Raw genomic sequence first — 16,540 nt, forward strand, 5'->3', positions numbered from 1 at the left:
CAGCCTCAAGGACTGGGCCCCAAATCAGGCCTACCATTAGCTTTTATTAGTTAGGTGGGGAAGTAAAGGAGATAAAGCCTGTCAATCTCAAGATCTGTGAATCCTACACATCAAAATAGGAAACTGATTCAAGCCAATCACCCTTGCCTGCAAGCAGTAGATCCCTAAGTCTCAGGATGTATGTACTTCCCCAAGGGACAAAACCTTTATGCATATGAATAGATGGAGAGCTCATCATTGAATCACTTCCCTTGCAGGTTTTGGGAAGGAATGCAGTCATAGAGGCAGAGGCTCTCCTTAGCCCTGGGAAGGTGGGGGCTGTGTCCACCTCTATGAACCCCGTGGGTTCTCCTGCTGGTCCCCACTCGACTGCGCCTGGCTTGGCTTGTCCCCCCCATGGGGAATCTTACTCGTCATTGGCTGACCAGCCATCTTTCTAGGTCCAAACAGGGAGACATAAGGTGCAAGCACAAAGGTGAAGCAAAGTCCCTGAAAGGATCCGTCTCACAGACTCTCCTTTCTTTAGGGGCAGGTACATGGAGACAGACGGGTGGGCTGCTGTGTGGCAACACCTAATATAAAGGAAGGCCTGTGCAACAGTTAGCTAAATCATTGACTTACAATTTTAGAAGTAAAAATTTAGGGGAAAACACACACAGACACCCTATCAGTCAGCAACCTCTTGGTGGGAACAGATCTCAGCTGCTGCAAGACCAGATAAACTGGGTGGGGTGGAAGAGCAAGGGAATGACAAGAAGAAATGATGTAGAAGCCTATAAAATATTCCACAACATGAAAGCATGGAACCTTTTTCTTAAAACAAACAGAAGTAAGCCTATAGAATATATTTACTATGGGCAGCAATAGGACATGTAAAACTACATTCATTTTGAGTTTTCAGAAATATTTTAAAAAACATAGTTTGCAGAAAGAAGTAGGACATATAAGCAACAAATACTAAGAAATTAAAGATGAAAGTAGAAATCATATTTGCATAAGTTGCATAAGTCACATAATAACAGAATCAACCAAACTCAAAGTCAAATCTACAATTTGGGAAACAGACTGAAAATATCTTTAAAATGTAGTAGTTATAAAAGACATGCTGAAGGTCAAAAGTAGAGAATATGTAGAAAAGATACAGAGAGAGTATAGTTTAAGTCATGGATGGATGGGCTACATTTATAAAAAATAAACTAAGTTGAAAAAAATAGACCAAGAAAACAGAAAAAAACAACATTCAAAAATATTCCCAGTATGTTTTTCCTTTTCTAAACTAACCCACTGACTGCAAGAATTCACAATACTCCAGGTTCAAATAATGCAAAAAAACCTCAGTTTGAGACAGTCTAAAAGTTTTGAATTTTGATGATAAAGAAAATAAAATCATAAATACCCATGGATAAAAAAATCAGTGACGACCATTTTTAAGGAAAGTAGGGTAATTTTGGTTTATTGTTACACTTGCATAAGCTGTCACCAATGTGTGAAGATAATCTATAGAGATGTTTGGATATGCAAAATCAGAACCCAACATAAAAAAATGATTTTTGTTACCTGCCCTAGAAATGTACAAATTGAAAAAATGAACTAATTGAAAAATGTACTAATTGAAAATATACAGAATGTTAGCTGTACAGGATTGCATAAGCCCTGATTCTATCTTCTGTCATGATATCTGGGATGACTATTCTGTATATTTAAAATTAAGTTTAGATTACTCCTTAATTTGACATTTATTTTTTGAACACCAATACGCCAAGAACTATGACAGGCACCAGAATGATGACAAAAATGGTGAACGATACGGTAACCAAACTGCAAAAGAAAAAGACCAATGTGGATTCCTAAAGGATGGTGACAAAACATGAATAATAATTATACAAGTATATAAATGCAGATCGTATTACATTGAGAGAAACTGGGGAGCAACAGAGTATTACGCTGAATTCTTCACGATACAATAAGAGTCCTAAGTAGTGAACATGGTTTTGAAGATAGAATATTATGAGTGTTTTTGCATGTGATGTGCACAAGAATGAGGATAAGTAAATCGTAGACTCAGATATCTGCACATGTTGGTATTATAAGTGATTTTACAATTTGTGAATTCCATATTTCCTTTTTTTTTCTTAAAAGGTATATACATTAAGATTAGAAAGAAGAGGTGAAGTTTTTTGCGAAAAAGAAACAAATAGTTCTGTCTTACTTACTAATTTTTTTTTTTTTTTTTACAGAATATTTGTTATCTTCCTTGCCTAATTAACTAGTCAGGTCAGTAATATTTTTATTTTTTTATTTTACTAAAGATGAATAAATCTGGGAATTAATGGCTATGAACACAGAATAGTCTCAGACATCATGACCTTGTTTTCAATGTGTCTCTAGCAATGTGGGATGTTAAATGAGCTGGAAATTGTTTATTTTTCATCATTTGAAGGAATATTTATTTTTACCTGACACACTGGCCCCCAAAGCTCTTGAGATTTATCGCCCCACTTTCCTATCAATTGACAGCTTTGAAGTGTTTATTTCATTTGATAAGTAGTGTACACACTGCCAGTGTTTAAATACAACAGAGAAAAAAGTAATCCTGATTCCAGTTTGAGATACAACTTAAATTTTAAAACACTTATTTTAATCATTTTTAGAACGCTGTTTTAACCAGTCATCAGCTCCCCCCATCCTCTGATTCCTGTGTCCAGACAGCAGGGTTTTCCATTCCTGCAAAGAGTCATTTTGCCTGAAAGCATTTCTGATTATTCACAGGCACACATACCCAGAGCTAATTTCACAAAAATCCCTTAAACATCTTCCTTTTGCTAAGTTTCACCTTAAACTTACCATCACTAGAGATTCATTTTTGCCTTTCTTTCCCTCTCAGCACAGGCTTCAGGGCCCCTGTCCCTTCCATTTATTCCTGAGATCTTTTAATTCTTCTTTTCTTTTTAATGCTGGAAGATTAAATTTGCCTCCAGTCTTTCTCTACAGACATGTATGTCCCAACTTACAGGAAAGCTCAGCAAAGCAAAGAGCCATTCAAGGAGAAAAGAAACCGCAGGAAAGAACTAAGGGATGCGTGAGGATAGATATTTTCCCACTTATCCTTTCTTCTGTAACTACCTAACAGATCTTCTGGTTCCCTTCCTTTCTGGAGAGAGAAACAGTCATACTAACCTTTACCAATTATGCAAAGTTTTGATATCTTAAGGAGTAAACATTTATCCCCAATCTCACAGAGAAAACTGAAACATGGAGGTGAATGGCTTGCACAAAATCACATACTAAATGGCAGAAATCAAACTGTAGACGTCAAACTCTAAACTTTTGCATATTTGGCTCCTAAACCTACCCCCACCACAACTGAGAATTGATACATACTCATTCTCGGTCCATCTAACTCTATTACTGGACTGATTAACTCAGTCTAACTCTAATATTTCACTCTTTCCTACAGCATATATCTTTTCTAAGGATTGCTTCTTGTCACCAGTATCCTTATTCAAAACCAAAAAACAAACAAACAAAAAATATACACTACAGTCTTGGAAATGAAATCCATGAATCTTGGACATAGTGAGTACAAACAGATCCTAAATAAAGGCAACATGAGGACTTAACACTAGCTACATTTTTATTTTATTTTATAAGAAGCAGCTTTTTCAGATCTAAGTTTATTCTGAACAGTAGAGTTTGTTGATAGAGGGTTACCACATATCTTTCAAAATACATTTTTACAGTTGGCCTGTAAATCATATTTCTAGTAAGTCTGAGAACTGCTAAATGATTTAAGTTAAGCTTGAATATTTTACTGGGTTATCCAAAATTTCTAGTCTTCAATGTCAGTTACCTTTTTAAATACTAGGGAGAGTTTTATATTTCTATTGAAATTGAATTAAGTTTCAAATTTGAATAATTTCCAATTCGGAGGTGAAAATATCTCTGAAAAAAAAATGTTAACTCTGATACCTTAAAACTTACAATTCATATTTTATAAGGATAATAGAATAATTAATTTCCTTTACACAAGGGGTGCCACAAAAATGTATACAAGGGGACACTTTGGTTTACGTTGCTCAAGCAGTAGTTTGCTATAATCAAAAGTGTCTGGACGCTGATGGTAACCACTTTGAGCACCTCTTGTAATTGCAGAAGTCAAATGTGACTTGTATTCATTTTTTGTTATCAGTATATATTATTACAATTTTAATACAGTTTTTTCCTTTCTTAAAATGTGTATACATTTTTTTTTGGCACCCTCTGTATATAAACATGTACTCCCTTTGTAAAGAAGGAAATGACCTCCAGAGAAGATCATTAAGTCATTGTGTGTCTTCCTCCAAGTGGTATGTAACTCCCTTCCCATTGGTTTTGCCATGATAATTAGCGTCCATGTTGGCAATATCTGCAATCATCTGCTTAACTTTTTCTCATGTATTTAGAATGCTTATGGATGAAAGTCTTCTTTTTAAGTACAATTTAGTAAAGAATATTTTGAAAACTCTCAAATTTAAAATTTTACACTTAACATCCTAACAATTGAAAGGATTTATTCAAAAGTCTTATTCTACTTGATGTTTCAGCATTCACCATGTTGCATGCAATACTTTTTTCTGTTTTTTTTTTTTTTTTTTCCATTTCCCCAGAGAAATGGAAATCATTTTATTCAACTTTAGCCAGCAAAGAATTGTCACCAAAGATGTGGAAATTTATGCACACTTATGATCTTCTGAGGCTGATCTATAACACCTGTTTTCAACGAAAGCACAGGAAATACCCCATATAATGCATGTTCTGTCAGAAGAGCAATCTGGGAAATGAACACTAACGTTTCATGAGGCTGCTACATCACTCCACATTGAAAAGGTAAATCAATCAATCAGTCTTTGAAAAAAAAGAATTACTGGTACTCATTTTATGTGAAATATTGCACTGCATATTCACAGGGAAATATAATGGGGAAACCTACTTCTCAACGTTTTTTGCATTATATTTAGTGGCATCCTAGCATAATAGGAGTGCAAAAGAAGAAAACAAAATGCTTCCCTTGGATTCCTGAGTGGAAAGAAATAGTACTGACAGAAAGTGAAACCAGTGATACTAAGTAAAAGACAGACCACCTAAAATGGAGGAGAGGCTAGCCTTTCCTTATCATCTGCTTAGGATATATATACATAGAGGGACGCTACATAGAGTGAAACATGTCATCCTTGTATTAAGTAACAAGAGGGGGAAAAAACGTAAAGTAAGTTTCACGAAATAAGTAAATCTTCACACACCTCCAACCTTTCACAGAGAACTTTAGAGGCTTTCAGAGAAGAATGTTAGAAACCTAAGAGGATCCGTAATGGTAGCCCTATCACCTCTGAGACTTATATGGACAGGCTTCCATGAATAAGAATCCACTTCCAAGTGAGTAGTCTTGACAGATTCAAGAATAAAAATCAAGGACTGGTCAATTGTCATTCTCCCTCCTTCACTAGCAATTCATTTGGCTTTGTGCAGACCTATACACAGAGCATACACATGGCACTGTAGCCGAGACACTGTGAAGAGCACTTGAGACTGAAATGTTTGAATTTTCAAAGGACGTAAATGAAGTTGGGTCAGTCTGGCCTCATTTTCCTGGTCAGGGAAGGCTTTTGTGAGAATAAAAGCCTACATGTTAGCATTGTATTCCATGTACATAAAAGAATCTTCGCATAAGACATCTGTCTTAATTAAAGCTGGGAAATGAAATGTGTCATTGGAAAAACAAAGCTATCTCTTTTCTCAGCATTCTCGTCTGTAGGTACTTTCGTGAATTTAAAATCAGAAATGCCTAAGTGGTAACAGCGACACATGGGTAGGTTTTTCCAGCCCTCTGATATATCGGAGGGTCAATTACACTTAAGTGTGCTCAGGTCCTTAGTGTTCAATCCACCTTCTAAAGAGGTAGAGGGTCTTTCTAAGAATTCTGCCGGAATGAAAACCATCATCATTTGTTAGTGATACTACGTTTTAGGCAGCTAACAATTAAGAGCTCTGCCTTCACCTGGTGATTTGGAGCAGACCCTGCCAGGAGACCAATAACAACAGATCAAGAGAATGAATGGGAGCTGGGTATCCCCCCGCCCCACAGAGAAAGGAGAGGAGAAAGCAGGGATGGTGCTCAGTCAGCACCCTTAGAGACTACTACTAATATTAAGCCTAGAAAAACAAAACCAATGTAGAAATGCAAAAGTGGGCAGAGGGTCAGAAAAATGCAGATACAGCCTGGGCCAGGGTCTCTGCAATAGGACAAGGGTAGCGGGATGTGTGTGCAGCAAGGCTGACCCCTAAAAGCTACCGCAGGTGCAACCGTAGTATCCTGGCTAACTGTTCTTTGCTGCTGAGACACACAAGTTTCAAAGGGTCAGCCTGAATCAAAGGTATGAAGTCAGGATATACAGGTAATAAGCAAGACTGAAATCTATGGGACTGGATAATGCAATGAAGTTTTCAACTATGACACATTACATACCCTGGTGAGAAAATTCAGAAATATTGCAGTGCCTGGTATAGACATAGATTTCAGGGCCTTTTGTTAAAATTCTTGATTGTCAAATTCTGTTCATTATATATCAACCTCTCTTTGTTAGTTTAGTTACATGTCTTAATATAGAAAGAGACAGTATTCTTTAATATACCCTAGCCTACTGCTACTTTCCATGACCTTCCACAATATCCATTATCATAGAGGGCAAATTCACTATGAAACCACTGGCCACTTGGATATGGTAGCTACACTGCCATCTACTGGAAACTACTTCATATTATAGACAGACCAAACACACAGAAGAGAAATGATGATGCTTAAAAATTCAACAGGCAATGAATATACAGATGATGAATTATGAAATTTTAAACTTGAAACCCATATAATTTTATGAACCAGTGTCACCCCAACAATTTAAAAACTCAACTCTAAATAGGTAACATAATGGTAAAATTTCTGGTGGACAAAAGAAGTAAAAATAAACATTGTGTGATAAATCTGCTTTCGTTTCTAAATGAATACAGCCTGTGTGAATTTCTTCATTCAACGTGTCTTTCGTGATTTTGTTTGTGCAATCAACACCTCATCACCTGATGGTTCTAAATGTTCTATTTTTGACAATAAGGCTGTTTCAAACTTTTATTAATAAAAAAAGAAGTTTGAATATATTCAACATGGAATGGGAAATAATCAGTACTTCTTAAATTCATGTTTTCTTCTACATACTGACATTCTGATGGCGCATATTCTCATTCTTTTCATGATGTCTACTCAAAGGAAATAGAAAGGAAATGCCATGTATCATAAAAAGTATAATTTAAGGCAAATAGCAAAGATATTTGAAAACCATGGAAATGTAATGACATGCATCAAAATGCAGAGTTTAAAATTCATTTCATTGTGTTGCAAATAAACTGGGTCCAGAAAGATTTGGTGGTGAAACAATAACTGTGTGGTGCTAACATTTAGGATAAAAATGCCAAAGGATATGATCTCATTCAATCTTCACCGCACAAAGCATTTCTAGAGGGCTGAATTTTCATGAAAATCTCTTTAATAGGATCTTCAGGATCTAGATACCATTTACACATACCAAATTGGCAAGTGTTTGGGGTACCAGCAATGTATGGTACCCAGACATGTAGACAGTGTATAATTTGTATACAAAAGAAGTGGGATTTCTTGCTATTAAGTGATATGCTGATTCCAAATGAAATGTATCAAAAATGATTTCATTTTTATATTTGACTGTTTCACATAATAAATTACAACCATCAGAAAGCTTAATATATTGGGAATTTTATACTCTGATTCATCAAAAGTTGACAAATGTTAAGAAAGCGTCTGTAAATATTGCAGAAGTGATTTGTATTCACAAAGCTACATATGCCTTTGCCTTCTGATCTTTGAATTATGCTTAAAATATATTGCATCCGTCTCAGAGAATTATAGGATGGCAAAGATCCTTGAAAGTGTATCTGATTCATCTTGTTGGCTTCAGCTGGAAATACATAAAAGTTGGGCTAGGCAGGTGACTCTTATTATTTGATAACTACACAGGGACAGAATCTATGGATTCTCTTCCAAATAAGTCTATTTTTTTACTTCAATGTCCTTTACTATCAAAATGGTCCTCAATACATGTGACTGGATTTACTCTACTGTAGGTTCAATTTATATGCTCAGTGAAAACCGAGAACAACATGACATCGTACATTTAGGATTTTATCAGTGACTCGCAGGGAATGAGAACTAATCACAAGAACCCTCGCAAAAATTCCCTTTCACGTCCACATTACTGTTCAGAATTCCATTTACAGTCTATGCTAGCCTCAGCTTTCTCTTTTAGGAATACGTCTGTTCACTTATCCACACAGATTCCACACTATTACAGGATTACTGTGTTTAAGCTTACAGGCAGAGTTTCAGCATCCTGTTGTAGCTTTGACATTCTGAAGAACAAATTAGGAGTTCTTTACCTGGATTTCAGGATACTGACTTTCTTTAGTACTTTGGATTCAATTCTTTCTGTAGCAAGAGAACAATAGACTCATTATCCCAGGAGATTTACCCTTGGAGATACCTTGGTTAGCAAGACAGAGAAATGCTATAGAGTAATATCCAGCCAAAAAGTTTGACTCAGAGAGAAAAAGGCTGCAATGCCTTTCCAAAGTCTCTACTCACCTTCCCTAAAGTCATGAAGTAAGAAAGTGACAGTGTCTCTTAAATACTTCCCACTGCCATTGAACACTGATCCTGCATAGGAGTTCGGGTTTATAATTATATAATACTTCTATTTTAGGAGGGAGAATCATGCTTAATGACATACCGTGTTTCCTCGAAAATAAGACCGGGTCTTATATTAATTTTTGCTCCAAAAGATGCATGAGGGCTTATGTTCAGGGGAACATCCTGAAAAATCATGCTAGGGCTTATTTTCCGGTTAGGTCGTTTTTGGGGGGAAACACGGTAGTTCAACTGATCTGAATGTCATCAGACTTTGTGGCAGTATGTTCTAGGTACATCCAATTAAGTCTATTACTGGTACTTCCCATGTCCACATCATCTCGTGTAGTGTTCTTCTTTTCTGATTTAATGATTTCAGTCTAAGGAAAACAATTTTCTTCCCCTAATCAAATCAAGACGTTAAGCTGGTCCGGTAGATAAATACTGCTGTTCTGAGCATCTTTGACACGTCTTCCTGCACACGTGCTCCCACATATGTTGGAAGTAGAGTGGACTTTCAAAAATCACAGAAAATCTCTACTTTCAAAGTTCACAGATAATACCAAATGGTTTTTCAAAGTGTCTGTACTACATTTCACCTCCACCAGCTGTATATGAGAGGTCCTCTTGCTCAAACTTCTTGTAACAGCTCCGTATGGTCAATTTTAAAGCCATTCGGGGATTGTTTATGGTGTATGGTAGTGACTTTGATTTGCAGTCCCCCAGTCAATAATCATGTTGCACAACTTTGACATTTTTGTGAGCCATTTTGATATCGTGTTTTGTGACGTGCCTGTTCGAGTCTCTTGAACTCTGTGTTTCTCCTATTGATTTGTACTTTTTTCCTCTATTGTGAATATGAGTCTTTTCTATATTATATGGGTTGCAAATATATTCACCCATTCTGTCATATCTCTTAATGGCTACTTTGATCTATAATTTTAACATAGTTGAATTTATTTATCTTTTTTATTGTTAATTATAATGGGATTCCTGTTTAAAAATACTTCTCTATCCAACCAAAGTCATAAGTACGTTCATTTCGTGTCTTCTAAAATCTTTCATGTTTTGCCTTCCAAATTCTATAATACACCAGCATTTATCACTTTATATTTAAGGTACAAATAAAGGTCAAATTGTTTTGTTTTTTAATAAAGATTTCTAATTGACGCTGTCCCATTTATTGAAACAACCTTTTCCCACTAATCTACAGTGCCGCCCTTGTTCTATATAAAATTTTCTATATTCAAAAGGCTGTTCTCACATGTCTGTTCTTTTCTATTGATGTATGTGTTTATCTTAGCCAATTCCTACTCTCATAATTATTGTTGCTTTATAGTTAAGTCTATATATCTGATAAGACAGTTCCTATCACCTTACATTTTTTTATATTATATTATAGTATAGTATAGTATAGTATAGTATAGTATAGTATAGTATAGTATAGTATAGTATATTATAGTATATTATATTATACCTGGTCTTATATTATATTAAAATAAGACTGGTTTTTATATTAATTTTTGCTCCAAAAGATGCTTTAGAGCGGATGGTCTGGCTAGAACTTATTTTCGGAGAAACACAGCAGTAAGAGTCAGTGAAGCTGTGTTAAGTGTAAGTCAACCTGCAGAGTCAGTTGCCTTATTTCCATCACACATTATGTGGATGACGGTCTTCTTTCTCCCCATAAAATGTGTGCTACATTTTCATGAACCATAAAAATACATTAAAAACTCATAATTATGGCAGTAACGATGCCTTTTAAATAGTGCTAAAAAGTTTAGAAGTACAAAACCTCTCCAAAGACTAATATAATATGCAAAATAAATTATTATGCCACTTCATTTAGGGAATATTAACTAAGCTTCTTTAGCTACTCACGCCATCAGTTTATTTCACTCAGCTGAATAGTCTAATAATATTTTCATTAAATATTTATATGAACAATCAAACACTGCAAATGAAGAGCATATCCCTTGACATTCAAGATGGTTTCCAGGCTGATATCAGCAGTTTGTTATATTGGTAGGGCTCATTGGCTCAGGCTGAGAACGATGTTTTCCATTAGCTTTGAGTACCTTATGTCTGACCTTAGAATAAAGTCTATTCATCATGTCTTCTAATTTCTAAATTTTAGTTCTTCATTGAGAAAGTACTGACGGTAGAAATTGAGTGCATTTAAAAGTTGGGGTCATGTAACACTAATTCAGCCAAGGAAATTGATTAACACAGTTCATTTTTTAAAGCAGTAAAACATACCCTCTTTGATCTTATATGTTTAATATCATCCTGTTCATATGGCTTAACTTACATTTGCATTAAGTAAAGATGAATCAAATATTTTTATACGTGATTTTTTTTTTTTTTCTGAATGCGTGGCAGCATGGTGACTGCAATTTAATGGTAATATTTAATTTGAAATCCTACAAAGGTGGTCACATGCTAAGTCTGTGTATTTCTCCTGCTGAAATATCTGTCTCACTTTCACAGTTACTATTTGAGATCACTGACAGTTAATATTAAAATAATCCTGTACATGATTTAGATTACAAATATGGAAATTAGATTCATATTACAAATTTCAAATAAACACACAATTTTGTGGGTGGCCATTTTGTGTACTTAAGAGGTTCTAACTAAAACTTACTAAAGAGGTAATACATAATTACTAGCTTTAGTATACAATTCTATAAAATGTGGTGCTACAAATTTACAGCCATAAACTTTATGTACACACACACAAAAAAAAGGTTACTTTATTTTACTTAAATCAAATTAAATTGTGACTCATATGCATCCCTGGGGTTTAATGGGCAATTTAATCTTGGTCATTGTTAGGGCTCATCCACAACAGCTCAGGGCCATGAGAAAGCCTCAGTGTCTCTCACAGCATCAGGTTTCAGTACTCTGCTGAATGGAACACTGTCCAAACCTGCAGAACCCTTGTCGTCTGAGGGTCCCAGTTTCTATGGTATCTTCAGGCAAAAGGAACGTTGATGAGGACAGAAACTCCAGTGTCCAACATGAAGCCTTTTAGTCTCAATAAATAAGCAACATCCTTTAACCTCTCCAGGGCATCGCAGGGGTCTGACTCATTATCCCCACTTATTCTGAAAACCACACACCTCTGCCCAAGCCCACTTCTTGGGAAACCTCTTCCCTCTCACAATGTCTCTAATTCCCCATCCCACAGTCACCACGTAGTTCACCAAGTTCCATACATTTCTTGAAAACATAACATAATGTCCTTAATATTCTCTCTATATATTTTCTTTTCTATAATAGCTTGAGTGACTGCTTAATTTGTCATTCAAAGTGAGAACATTTGGGGGGAGAAGGTATTAATTATGACAAGGTAACAGTTATTGCTGGCTGCCTAGATTAGGCTCCCAGAAGCAGACCCTGATTTGTATTAAAGCAATTTCTTAGGATGATTTCCCAGGACGTAGAACTGTGATGGGAAACAAGCCAAGTGAGAACGCAACCCCCGTGAGGTCCCACGAAGTGTGGTTACCAGATAAGGAACAAGACAACCAGTCACACTGGATTTTAAGTCAAATAATAATCAACGTTTTTGTGGCATACCTATGCTCCAAATATTGCATGGGACATACACTGAAAAACAATCCCATCCTGGGTGCCCTGCATTTTTATTTGCTAAATTTGGCAACCCTACCCAAGAGGTCTCTGGAGAGAGAAAGAGTGTGGGTCACACCTAACAGGGCAGGGGAACAAGGCAGCTAGTGTATTTAAGTCTCCCCACTCACCAGTCACTGGTGAAGTGCAGATCTGGAGAAGTATAAGTCCCCAGACCCGTCCAGCTCTGTGTGCTCTGGCACAGTGGCTCATAGGAATCTGAGGGTAACTGCCCCCCCCCCCACACACACACACACATAGACACAAGCACCAGCTGTTGGGGGAGGAAGCCTGACGGGGAACTTCCATGCACAGAGATGACAAAAGGATCTGAAGGGGTAGATGCGCTCAGCACTGACAGTGTGTCCTGCCCTCCCCTTGTCCCAGGAAAACTGAGAAGTGTGGTCGTCCTAATGTAGCTAGCAGTGCATGCTTACAGCTTGGAAGAGCTCCCGAGATAGAGGAAGAAACAGTCTCTTGGAACTAAAGGGTAAGGACGTCCTTCCAGAACACTGGGAAAAACAGCATACCATCCCACACACTCAAAGTTTTATACCTCAGTAAATTATCTTGCCACGAAAATTAACTGGGATGCATACTCTCCACTTTCCAGATATGGAAATGAATTTATTCCCTGAAGATTATTTTACCTTGACAGCAACTGAAATGGTCATGAAATGAAGCTTCTGGCTTTATTTCCAGACAAGCGTAGCCATTTATGACGCATTATCCTCCCAGAAGAGGAACTACCACACACGTTCCTTACACACTACACAAAGACTAACTGGACCTTCATGAGGTACAGAGGGCAAAGGCTTCCCCAACTAAGAGTGAGAAAAACTCAGAGTACGAGACAAAACTTGACAGAAACTCCCATTTCCTTTTAGGTGCTTCTGGTAATTCCATACCTGAAACTTAATGCATGGGCATCCTACATAATCAGGACAGTAATTACTATTGGAGTTTTCCTCTTACTCTAAGGACTTGTACAGTTAACTTCTTCTAAAAGTTAACTACAGATTTCTGACTTCTTGGCGCGAGTGAGGAGGTAGCATAATGAAAATCTGCCTCAAGATTCAAAGAAGGCCTTGCCGTGTAATATATAATGTCTAATTATTCAAGATAGAAGCATCACTGTTTTATATAATGTACAGTTTCTAGTCTACCGCTGAACTTGACCAGTCGTTGGCCTGTTGATTCTGTTAGTGCATGTGTGTAAATATGTACACAGTATGCAATGGTACACGAAATAGTAAAAGGTTAAGATAATGAAGCTGATATCCTAGACACAGACACTGCTTAACAGCACTACACAGCCCATCAGGACGGACCTTACTTATAGTAAATAGGAAAATTAACTTTACATTCACAGCCCTAACTGGGATGCACACTTCCTGGTCAGCCAGAATGTACAGATCCTCTTTGCTTCACAGCCATGGGACCACAGGTACATGTGTCATTGCCCGGGAGTGAACGCTCTCTACAGAGAAAATAGGGGACAAATTATTCCTTGAGCAGAAAAAGCTTCGTGACCTGGCTGCTGGCAGCCTCCTAACCTCCCCTCCTCGTAGTCCCTTTTATACACACACCATGACAGCATACCCCAAATTAACACCGTCTCTCCTCTTTGCTAAAACTGCTCCGTCAACCTGGAATACAGTCACCATATCCTCTCCTCACTTCCCTTGGCTAATAGCTACTTATTATTATTTTTTAATTAAAGCTTATTGGGGTGACAATTGTTACTAAAGTTACAGATTTCAGGTGTATAATTCTGTAATACATCATCTATATTTCACATTATGTGTTCACCACCCAGAGTCAGTTTTCCTTCCATCACTATATATTTGACCCCATTTACCCTATTCTAGAACCCCTCTCCCCTCTTACCCTCTGGTAACCACTAAGCTATTGTTTATGTCTATGAGTTTTTGTTTCTCATGTTCTTTTGTTGTGTTCAGTTTTACATACCACATATCAGTGAAATCATATGGTTCTCGACTTTTTCTGTCTGACTTATTCCGCTTAGCATTATAATCTCAAGATCCATCCACATTGTCGCAAATGGTACTATGTCGTTTTTTTCTTATGGCCAAATAGTATTCTATTGTGTCTATATACCACAACTTCTTTATCCAATCATCTATCAAAAGACACTTTCATTGTTTCCATGTCTTGGCCACCTTAGTTTTTAACACTCTCTTCAGGGAACACACTCCAGGAATTCCTCTGTTCTTTCCCAGACTTGGTTAGGTGTTCCATCTCATCTCCCATAAAGGACAGGCCATATATTAATATTGTCTTCACAACCTGATGCATTGGTGTACTTAACCCTCTTATGTATCCTACTCCTTGGAGAGGAATTTTTGAGAAGATGAGCTTTAAGTTTCTTTGCATTCTCTAAATTTGGCAGAATATCCAGGACTCAGAGGGGGGTTTCAATAATACTTTGCTGAAGGAATGAACGAACCAATGAATAGCAAAGATTGGCTGACTACTGAAGCTGAGAACAAATAACCATGAGCTCAAAAGAAGAAAATGTCAAGCATTCAGTGTAAATGCAGGTGTAGTTCTTTCTAAGTTGATCCTTAAATAAGACTATCATGCAGATAATTATTAGCTTGTAGATTTATGATACAATGTATTAGCACCATAGTTAAATGAAGGCATAAAATTCATTCTAAAAAATTTTATAGATCTACTTTTAACAAAAAGAACATTATAATACACACAACTTTTACAACATATTTTAAATCATTTATTTATATATGGGCGCATATGTATATATATAAGCAGATAAATGGTCATTGTAATTTTACCATGAGGATAAAATAGCAATTATTCATTTACATGTGTCGACATCAGCTTATGCCTTTAGTGTTAAAGAAGACGAGGATTAACATCTTTAAAAATAAATTAAAGAAGATAATTGATTGGTTCTATAAAAATCAATTAACAATAATACTTAGAATGTCAAACCAAATCCAAACACTCTGACCTTAAATTTCTTAATTCCCATGAAAAGAAAAGTTCATGTTGTCTGATCAGAAAAAAAATGAAGTTGCTTAAGATCAACAAACTTAGAACTGGATTCTAGTAATCATCAAAGCGTCAGACCTTTATTCTCTCTTATTATTTAATTAAAATCTGGTAATTGTCATTTTGCACATAAATTAAATTCTTTGAGGCATGTTAGATGATATTCTAACATTTAAATAATGTTTTTCATCTTTAATATATTTTATAAACATGAATTAAGTAACCTTTTAAAGTGGCTATTTGAAAATTTTATCTCTATTAAAAGTGATTATACCAAAAATTTCTACATAGTGGCACTGTACTTAATTTTGCAAACATTGCACTCCACAAGTAAACTAATCCATCACTTTCTTCCCAATTACCACTTCCTCTGATACTGAGTAATATGATATAAGCATTAGAGACTTACAGAGTGATTTTATCAGAGACTTGAACCAGTGGACAGTTTTATCCTTTATATTCTAGTTTTTATGCTTCTAGGGGAATTCTGATGGCACAGTTGTAATCCTTGGAAATGGAAATAAAGTGAACAATGGTATTTCATACCTGGTTCTTTAGTAGGACAAATGTTCACCACTAAAAACATCACTTAGGTACCCTATTGTTGGTGAAGGAAAAGAAAGAACTGTTTCATGTTTCATCTTTCTGGTCGCCTGAATGAACAGAGACAGATTCAGGTAAGGCAAGCGATGCGGGTTTATTATGAGAATATACTGGGAAATAACAAAGAAGAAGAAACCTGTTTATGAGTGTCACATTCAGAATCCCCCAAAGAAGGGACACAAGTGCCCCTTGGGGCTCCTGATATGTCATTACACTAAGTCACAGGCTACCAACTCTTTGCTCAGTCAATTGGTTACAGACCGATCAAACGCTGGCCAGAACGGTACAAGGTACGGCAATCTGTGTATAACGATTTTCTCAGCACAGGACAATCAAATCCTTAGCAAATGTCCCAAGGGGACAAAATAAGTCACAAGCTTCTGAGATTTACCAAAAGGAAGGCAATGCAGCTAGCAGCGATGGTGAAGCCTCAGGACTTTTCCTGTACGGAAATAATCACCTGCGGAACCCTATCTATGTGTGATTGCATCACAGGTCTGAATTATCTTACTTCACCAT

The sequence above is a fragment of the Rhinolophus sinicus genome, chromosome 4 (assembly GCF_057876585.1).
Source record: "Rhinolophus sinicus isolate RSI-liver-muscle chromosome 4, RSI-T2T, whole genome shotgun sequence".
Taxonomy (NCBI): domain Eukaryota; kingdom Metazoa; phylum Chordata; class Mammalia; order Chiroptera; family Rhinolophidae; genus Rhinolophus; species Rhinolophus sinicus.